Genomic DNA, 10,734 nt, shown 5'->3' with positions numbered 1-10,734 from the left:
GTGGAATTGTAAAATCGTAAGACTGTAGGATCCAGATCAGGATTTTGACAATCATGCTGCTAACAATATACCTATTAAAGAATATTAAATATTAATACATTTTATTTTAAAAAATAATAAGCAAGTCCATGTCCATGATTGACCAATTGCACGTGCACTGTGAGAACGAACCTAAACTATTTGTGTAATTTTTTTATTGATATTTTTTAGTAAAAATATTTAAAAATTAATTAAAAAAATAAATAAATAAAAAGACTATCAAATACACATTAACCTGTATATTTCGAGCACTCATTAATAATATCAATTGAAAAGGGCCATAAGCCATTTTTTTATAAAGAAATTATATTAATTGCATGTCCTAACTGAAGGCCAAGAGATTCTAAGAGAAAACAAAACAAAACCGAAGGCCAAGATTGCTATCGAAAATTTCAAATACCCAAGCAGTAATTGAACAAAACTAGAAACCAATGTTTTTTTTGAGAAGAAACTAGAAACTAATGTTGTTCTTCATGTAAGTAATTTTTTTTTTTTTTTTTTGGGGGTCTTATTCTCCATATAAAATATACATTTTGTTAAAAGGTGTCTTGTTTCTTTAAAAAAAAAAAAAAAAATCAATTAATACAATATATTGGATACGGCCGTGAGACATTTTTTTTTTTTTTATAAAGAAATTGCATGTCCCAACAGCAATGCCAAGATTGCGATTAGAAATTTCAAATACCCTTTCAGAAATATAACAAAATTAACTAGAAACCAATGTTGTTCTTGTTCTCAAAGAACTTTATTTTCTTTTTCTTTTTTCTTTTTTTGATGAAACTTTCTTTTCTTGTTAAAAGGTATATGAGGTAAATGAATACTTAGCAATAATTCACAGACTGCGCGTACTTCAAATGCACAAATTCCAAATAATTGTGTGTGTATATATATAGTTTCATTTTATTTCTTGAAACATATATAAAAAAAAAATGACACCCATTAATAAAATTAAAATCTGATGGTAATAACTAATAAGTCTCACACACACATTGAAGAGAAGATAGATTTCTAACTCAAAGACATATTATTGAGCTGGGTGACTATATTTATTATCCACTGAATTTTGTCAGCAATGTAATAAAACAACACTAATAAAAATGCAACGAAATTCTCTTATTCACAATACACATATTTACTGGGGACTTCAAGAAATGGGTAAATGATATGCAATTAGAGCATTTACACCTAAGTAAGCAAATTTTTTGACAAAATTAGTATAAGAAGTTACTACTTTTCTTATTTTACCTAATCACTTTTTAAAACACCTCACACCTCACCTCCTACTATTTACCTTTTTTTTTTCTTTATTCTGTTAAACTAGCTAGTATTTTCTACTATGTTTTTAAATTACTCAAATTTCTCTCCTCTCTCTTCTCCATATCCGATTTCACCTTCCCCAACTTACAACATTTTTCTCAATTTTTATATGCCCAATTTTCATTTAACCCTTTCATGCCCAAATCACCATTCTAGTGGTGAGATCCAAACAACACTCAAGATCCACTAAAGAATCTAGCTGATTTCTTCAACATTACATAGAGTGATCTAAGATGAAAAGCGCTATAGCTAAATGGCATTTTGGCTAATTGATTGATAATTTAATATGGGAGATTTTTGGGATTTATAGGCACATTTGGTCCGAAAAACTATTTTGTACAAGTAAATTTGAATATTTTTTTGGAGCCAACGATTTTATCTTTTCTAATTTCTAATAATAAAATTCAGCTTATACTTCTTCTTCTTTTTTGTGTCATTTATGTTGTTTTCTACCTTTTGCTTTCTTTCTTATTCTCCTTTTCTAATTAATAATCCTTCCTCTCTCATTTTGGTGGTCTAGTTTTAAAAGATTTAGCTTTTTTTTTTTTTAGAATAAATTATTTAATGCTTTATCACTCAAAGAAAAAAATATATATAATATAAGATGTGACAATTAACCCTATAAAATTTTAAGAATCTATTTTGAATAAAAATAAGGAACAAGGATATATGAGGAGTTATTAAATCGATGATTATTGACTTTTAAAGATGACATGCATCTTAGGACATTAAAAAAATAAAATACCAGTGAAGTTAGGTCTTTTTTGTTTTTAATTTTTTTGGACGCATAGAGAAATTAGGTCTTGATTTGATGGTAAGTGCATGCCACTTAATTGCTGTATTGCAGTTTGAGTATAAGAATCAACCTCTTAAAAAAAATGAGGTTAATATTACTTACCAATAAACCTCTTTTAAATCATGCAAAAGTTTTCTCAAAAAAAAAAAAACAAAAAAATCTTGCAAAAGTGGAGTTTTTTTAATTGGGTATAACAAAAAAAGAATTGTAATATTGGGACAAATAAGATGGAACATAAAGAGTATATTTTTTTAATGATAAAACATTAGGTCAGGCTATGGCTTAAAACACTGGTTTTACGCCAGCCAATAGAATCTTGCCACGTCACTCTTTTGTACTTATCACTTAAATCCCTAATCAAAACATAACGAATTAAAAAAAAAAAAAAATGCTTACACCCCAGCACTCTGAAACTGCGAAGACCTCTCTCTCTCTCTCATAGACTATGTCTGGATTGAAGAGATTTGCAAAATGTGAGGGATTTTACTGCTTCACATTTCACACCACAGGTACATAGACTTATTTACCTCTTTGATTCCCTCTTTTTCAAGGTTTTGTTTGGTTTCTAAGAGAAAGCAAAGAAAATAGAGTATATTTTAGAAAATGAGGAGCTGAGCTGAGCTCAACTAAGCTAGGTAATTGCTTTATTAGGCTCGATTAAGTTGAGCTGAAAGGAGTGTACCATTTTCTCAACTCCCAAATGGAGCTATGAGGTGTAAGCTTTTTTTTTCCTTAATTCATTCTGTTTTAATTAGGGATTTAAGTGATAAGTACAAAAGGGTGATGTTTCTCAGCTCCCAAATGGAGCTATGAGGTGTAAGCTTTTTTTTTCCTTAATTCATTATGTTTTAATTAGAGATTTAAGTGATAAGTACAAAAGGGTGATGTGACAAGATTTTATTGACTGGCGTAAAATCAATGTTTTATGCTACAATTTGACTCAATATTTTTTCTTTTTTAATTTCTTGTTCGTGTATGGTAATGCCGTAATGGTAAGTTTTTTTAATATTTTTTTAATCAAGGTGATATGAGGAATTAACAACTAAGGTGATATGAGGAATTAACAACTACTGCTTAGAAAATGTATAATTTAAGGCATAAAAGCCACGTGTAGAGCAGAGGTAAGGCGAGCAGAACAAGGAGCACTTGAATAAAACGCCTCCACCTGTGGGTGCCTTTAGTAACACGTCGTAGATAATTCTGGTCCGTTACAATCACGCCACGTAGCATACGGTCAACACATTGACCTTTACCATCTCCTCACAAATTAATAGCTTAAGTGACTCCAAAAATGCCACAATTTTTGTCATAAATATTTTAGGTATTAGACTATGACTGTTGTCTGTCATTTTTAAATTAATTAATTTTTTTTCACTATCCACACTTTCTTGAGAAAGTATATAATGTTTCAGTAATACTAACTAAACATCTGTTTTGGTATTTCCTATCCAATAAATGAGTGATATATGTTTTAAAAAATCACATCAGACTATTTTAATAAATGATTAATTTATTTTTCCGATAGTATAGAAGATTGTGATTAATTTATTAGAGTAATCTGATATAGCTTTTTAAAATAGGTACACTCATTTATTAGATAGAAAATATCAAAACAGATATTAAACTGATATTACCAAAACATGATATATTTTCTCCATACTCTGCCACGTGAACCGTTGTAACACATATGGTAGCATTTAATATGATGTTAGAATTTTCGCAAATGAAGGGAAAGTCACAGAATGCGACGGCCATGTCGATGGTTCAACGTGATTCGTGCTGTTTTTCAGCTCTGTATTAATCTATGTACATATATATATATATATATATATATATATATATATATATATAAACTTATAATAAAACTATATTGTATAGTATGGTATGAATTATGAAATTAAACAATGATATCAGCGTGGACTTTTCTTTTTTCTTTTATCCTCTCGGTAATATTATTATTGACATGTTTGAGTCGACGTGCCTTTATTCTATTTGAAAGTATTCATGGCTCTCTATGTTTTAGACTTAAGAATATGGCTGTGATTCATTGCGTTTGCGGTCATGCCGGTGATTTTGTCTGCATATATCTGTCAACCGGCACGTGGAGTGTGATGTGGAACCCTTTGACACGGCCGACTTAATTAAATCTTTATCACCAAAAATATTATATACAAAAAAAGTTTATTTTTTTAATTTATTATGTTGCGATTTATAAAATTATTATTATTTAAATAAATTATATGATTTGTTAAAAAAATATAATGTGATGACTAAACTTTTATAATGAGTAGTTTGTTATTGGGTACGTAGCTTGTCATTAGATGAAATGTATTTTAAAATTTATTTTCTCTTTATTTGTCCTCCAGCCTCCTCTTCTTCATATTTCTATTTTCAAACCCTATCAATCGTAGACAAGTTCAGTAGCTCCATCAACTACGTCAAGAAATTGCACTATTAGAGAATTCTTGTCAACCTTAGCATAGTTCACACAGTTAACAATGGTATTTTTAGCCTTGAAAAAGCAATCACAAGGATGGTTGGGGTGGATGGATTAGAGGCAAAGGATGCAAAATCAGGGGCAAATCAAGGCTAACTAACCGATTAGGTCATCGAGCTTGGTCTTTTAGTTGAAATAGCCAAGTACGAATGAATTGCACCACATAATCGACTAGCCTCCAATTTGATGTGATCTAAGTCGAGCCAAGTTTGAGTAGGCCTACGTAAAGATTTGCTACTAGCTTCATTTGCCTAAAAAGGAGAGTCTATGGAAGGATATCCCCTTTACATCAAAATTAATTAAGGCTCACTAACCCCAATCAATATTTAATGACAAGGCCTTCTCCCTACAACCATGGGGAGGTGCTAGCAAGGTAACCTCATGCATCATGCGGGGATGGCATGTTGTTGAGATCCATTCCTTATCATATTGGAAAGTACCTATCAACCTCCACCACAAGAACCCTAAAAATACATTACTCAGCTAGAGAGAAAGGTAAACTCTTCATCTTCTCCACATTCAGAAAATATTATTTGAGCACACATTTTAAGTATTCTTACCGATCATATTGGTGTGGTACTGACCAATATAAATCCTCTCGTTGGTATCTGGCCTAATATGTAATTCCTTGCCTTTTTGTAGACTTACCTAATGAATCATCAGGGTTTCAACTACATGCTTGTCAAACACCTCGCTGCAGTTACATCTCACTCATCAACATATTCCACAAATCATTACAAGTGACCTCCTTTTGGATCCATTGACTTATTAATAAAAAAGCTTAAGAAATGATTTGTTATGAGTTCATCTTTTAAATATTGTTTCTGAAAGATTGTCCACTCATGAAGATATATATATATCAAAATTAATTGGACAAAAATCATATTCTTTTGCTAATACTTAACTATTTGAGTTTGACTCTTAATTGTTTGAGTTTAGTAACATGGGTTCAAAGGGAATGGAGCTAGGATTTCGAATGAGGGGGCAAAATACATTCAAACCCAAATGCTTAAAAAATTTGTTATAACCTAAACCTTCATATTGTAACTCCAGATTAACCTAAAGACAACAATGTTTTTTTATCCAAGCTGCTTATAAAAGAATATTTGTGTTTGTGTGTGTGTGTGTGTTTTTATCCCAAGCTTCTTTGGGAAACTTCATCAAACACTTTAAGCTACAATTATCCTATACTAATGCTTTAAGATAAATTTCATAAATCATTTAAAACCCAAACAGAAACTCACAAAAAGAAACAAAATTTAGGATCTGTTTGGATACCGCTTATTGCTGAAAACTAAAAATTGAAAATACTGTAGCAAAATAATTTTTGAATGTGTAAATAATACCATGAGACTCAATTTTAAAGTTTTTTTTTTGCTGAATAAAGTACTTGCGGGTCCCGTGAACAGTGCACAGGACCCACTGAAAAATGCATAAACGTTGAATACTAAACGCTATATCCAAACGTAGGCTTAATGAAAATCTGAATAAAGAAAGTGTACATTTTATAAAAGTATGGAAGTATTGAACAAAAATGAAGCATGAAAATTCAAAACCAAACTTTATATATTTTATATTTTTCCTTTCTCACTGGGCAAGGGGGGCATTGCCCCCTCCTGGTCCAAGAATAGCAACATCCTTGGTTCAAACATTATTTTTGGTTCTCTAGCTATTGTGAAAGGTGAACCCATTACAAAGATAAGGTTTTTCGCATTGTTTTAGGTGAGAAGTATGTGACTCCTATGACTCATAAGAAAGAAAGAGGGTGGGGCAAACTTGTTTTGGCTAGAAAGAATGCCGAAGGACAGAGGAAGAGTGGGGTTGAAGGAGTTTTGTGAGAGACATATAGAGGAGAAAGGGAACTTTTGGACCGTCAATTATTATTTATTTTTAATCTCTACCTTGAGTAAAATCGTGAGTTCAACCTGTGGTTTAAGCTCTCCTTGTGAAATAGCACTTGCTAAATTAAACTTAAAATTGTGACTTTAAATCAAAATTTCACCTTAAAAGTTAAAACTACACTTTTATAAATGGTTATCCAATTTTCAGTTTTTTTACCAAAATCACTCCACGGTTTGACATAGATCTTCTTCATTTTTTACAGTAAATTGTAGCTATCATATAATTATTATTATATAGAAATCTATATGATTTATTTTTAGCAACATTTGTTTATCGACTTAAAATCCTATTTATTAAGCATCATAACAAATTTTTGTTATTTGAGATAGGTTTAAAATCCTGTTTCTAAACTGGATATGTAATTTATTTTTCATTTGTTGCTTTTTAAAGTTAAATAAAATTAAGTTATTTAAAATTTTAAATATTTGAGAGAGTTTCAATTTATGGCACATGAAAATATTCAAATAACAACTCTTGGCAACGATATTTAAGGACTGAAGATTGATATTCATCCAATAAGCCATGTTTTTTTGGAGAATAATTTTATTAAAAGTAACTTGTATTTTTTAAATCAAACAATTAACAAAAAAAATTAGAAAAATAAGTTTTCTAATAAGTTTATTAAAGTAATCTGTATGTGAATATATATATTTTTTCATATATTTATTTCAAACAATAGAAAATGTTTATTTTTAATAGTAACTTTTAAGATTGCAAAAAAAAAAAAAAAGTTACCGTCTTTTGTAGTGGGTAAGTTATGTGATATTATGCCTTTGTCCCCATTCCTTATGTGTGTTGTCTGTTTGTGTTCCTTCTAAAAAAAAAAAAAAGATTGCAAAAAAAAGAAAAAGAAAATAAGTTAATTTTTCAAAAAATATTTTCCAAAAAGTAAGTTTCTTTTCCAAAAAATTAAAAAACATTTTTAGGCGAAACAAGCGGATGGTCAAAGGGTGACTCTTAAACCGTGTGGAGCATAAACCATTTGAATTTTTAACGAACAAAAAAAAAATGCTATTGAAATTTGAACAACCAACATTATGACGTACAGTTGAATAAATTCATACGGCGATCGACAGATTTTCTCACAAGCCAAAATATTGAAGTCAAGATCCGTGCAATGTGGACAGCTTTGGTGGGAAATAATTACATAACTCTAATAAATATAGTTGATTTTTTTTTTTTTTTTTTTGAGAATCAATAAATATGGTTGAATAACTTGAATTTGGATTTGAAAATAATCAAAATATTCAAATCCAAATTCAAAACGTTTTTTTCTGATTAAAAAAAAAGAATTATATGATTTGAAGGTTTTTTTTAGTACCATCAAATCATATAATTAATTTGTTTTCGATCAGAAACAACGTTTTGTCATATTGAAAGTATATTAAACTGGCTTATGCTGACAAATTCTAACAATGTGAGCATGGAGTATTTCATAGAATCAATCCGTGTGGATTGCATGTACTATTCTGGTTTTTAGTTTGCATCACGAAGCATGAGCCATTGTGTTTGTGTCATTGTCTTTGAAGATTGCATAATCTACGAATTAGATAATGGAACCATGAAAAGAAATTAATATACTACTATGATTTTAAGATTTGGCCACTTTTTAATATTGCAAATGTACTGTCGGACCTTAGTTTAAGACCACACACGATAAGCACTCAAAACCATGATCTAGTGGTCAGGATATTGTGTCATGTTCAAACCTTAGGGAACAAAAACATGATGTTAGTTTGACATAAGGAGTGATAAGGACTATTAATTTTATCATCTCCAATCACAAATGCCTTAAGTGGGATTGAGATGGGACTAGCTTAAATTACTTCTTTCCTCTCTTTTTTTTTTTTCTCTTTTTTTATAAAAAAAATTAAACCTTGATTGTCTCTATTAAAAATATATTTAAAAAAATTATTAATTAAGTTACAAGGTTTTTTTACGACTAATTTAAGTTTAACTTACGTAAAAGAATCTGTATTTTTAATACTTTCACAAACTTGAAATTAAGTAAAAGAGCTATTATGACCACAACTAAATAATTTCTATCACACGTTTCATTCGAAAATATATATATATATATATATATATATTACGCACGAGATATTCATATATATATATTAAGTTTCATCTTGTTCACAAAAATCATTCCACTCACAAACCACTTAAAGAAAACCTACTTTAATACTCAAATTTCTTGTATTTGCAATGATTCCCATAAAAGAATTTTCTACCCAACTCAAGGATGGATTACCATGAAACCCATCTATCATGTGAATTATTACTTCCAAAAGTGAATTACAAATAATTTTATCACATTGGTTCTCCTATCCAGACTCAAGAGTTTTATAGTTTAGGGTACTGTTCGATCCTTCCTATGAAGAGAATCTAGATTCGTATCTCCCCATCTTCATTAGTTATAAGTTAAATAAAATTTTCTTTAAAAAAAGAAAGAAAGAAAAAAGTCTGCCCTCAAAAAAAAAAAAAGGAAGAAAGCCCCTATTTGCTCCACAAGTTCATGGAATGCTCAAGAGGGACCTATGAATTATACAACATGATTACATAATCACTCAAGGTGGTAGATTGGTAGGGTCAGCAATCAGCATATAACACATTCACAACCTTTACTTTTGTTTAGCGTTTACTCTTTCAACTATCTTTATAAAAAATGGTACCATGCACATTGCTAAGAAACTGCCTCCCTCCTCACCTCTGAGTGTGCAAACATGCTTTACAAGTAAGTAAGAACACAGTTTCCAGTAAAACACTTTCACACTTGTTGTTGCAAAAAAAAGGTTTTGCCTTTCAGCAAAGTAAACATTCAGCTCTTCTGGTCGCTTTCCGAGTTCAAACGGGCCAACCACGGATTCACACAGTTTCAAATCGAGACTAATCTTTTAGTTTGCACTTTCTTTCTTCATGATGAACAAGTCAAAGTTTTAGTATTAGTTTATTCAAAACCTGTGTCACTGAAAACGACAGCGAGTTCACATTTCTGGGTGTTCAGATATTACTTCCCACCGCATTTTGACAATAGCTTTTGAATGCTATAATACTATACGAGTGTGTGTTAGTCCAGGTTCAATCAAGGAACATTATTTATTTAATTTATTTATTACTATTATTGATGGTGATATTACACAAAGTACCAACAAGAAAGATCACATGTTTTATTTATGTCTTGGATAACATTTCTTTTTTTTGAGAAACAAACACACATACAAGGGAGAGAGAAATGAGTTTTAACACAAAGCCACACAACAACTCCACTCAAAAGTCATGAATGTCTTGGATAACATTTCAAAACAACTTACTATACCCTTTTGACAAAGACACTGACACAATAGTAAAGAATTAAGTTTACATGGGCTTGTAGCTGTAGGTTGAACATGGGCTTGAATAGTTAAAACCATACTTATAAATAGTATTTTTAACATGTTAAGCACCGAATTTTTGACTTCTCTAAATAATTGCCGGGGCAATATATAAATATATATATATATATATATATTTTTTTTTTTTTATGTGAGCCGGGCTGTAAATTGACTCTAAAATAAATAAACATGAAACACAATATATAAACCTGTACAAAATAAGAGTGCAGATATTAGCCAAAAAAAAAAAAATTAGAGTGCAGATTTCACAAAGTTTGCTTAGAATTCAGGGATGCCTAAAATCAATGATGATGGGAATATTGTTACACAGTTTCCCCTAAACAAGAATTTCCATCATAATCATTCAATTTAAAACCGCAATATCGTTCTTGTGCCTTGTTAGTTGGTTTTAACTTAAAAACCAAACAGGTGATTTGAGTTTGCTTCTAGACTGGTAGTTTTGAATTTCCATCGAGTTTGGAATTATAACACATAGGTAACAATGTTAGTCCCTTTATTTAGTGGTGAACATAGTTCATAGAGGGAGTCAATGACTATTTATGACCGAGCTTGAGTTTTTTAAGGGAAGGGGGGAACAGATGAATAGCATTGCTAAGTTTGATAATCAAATCCCAGATGCTCTATAACACAATCTGCAAGAAATTTATTCAGAAACACCCATATAGTAAGACTGTCCGTGTGAAAGGGTATAATAGAAAAAAGAAGCATCTTGCGCCAACCACAAGTGTTGGGTCAATCATGGAGTGTGAGACCAGCTTATTAAACAATTTGCGTATGCATCACTGTTGAAT

This window comes from Quercus robur, chromosome 5, assembly GCF_932294415.1.
Source record: "Quercus robur chromosome 5, dhQueRobu3.1, whole genome shotgun sequence".
Taxonomy (NCBI): Eukaryota; Viridiplantae; Streptophyta; class Magnoliopsida; order Fagales; family Fagaceae; genus Quercus; species Quercus robur.
Note: the sequence above shows the minus strand (reverse complement) of the source record.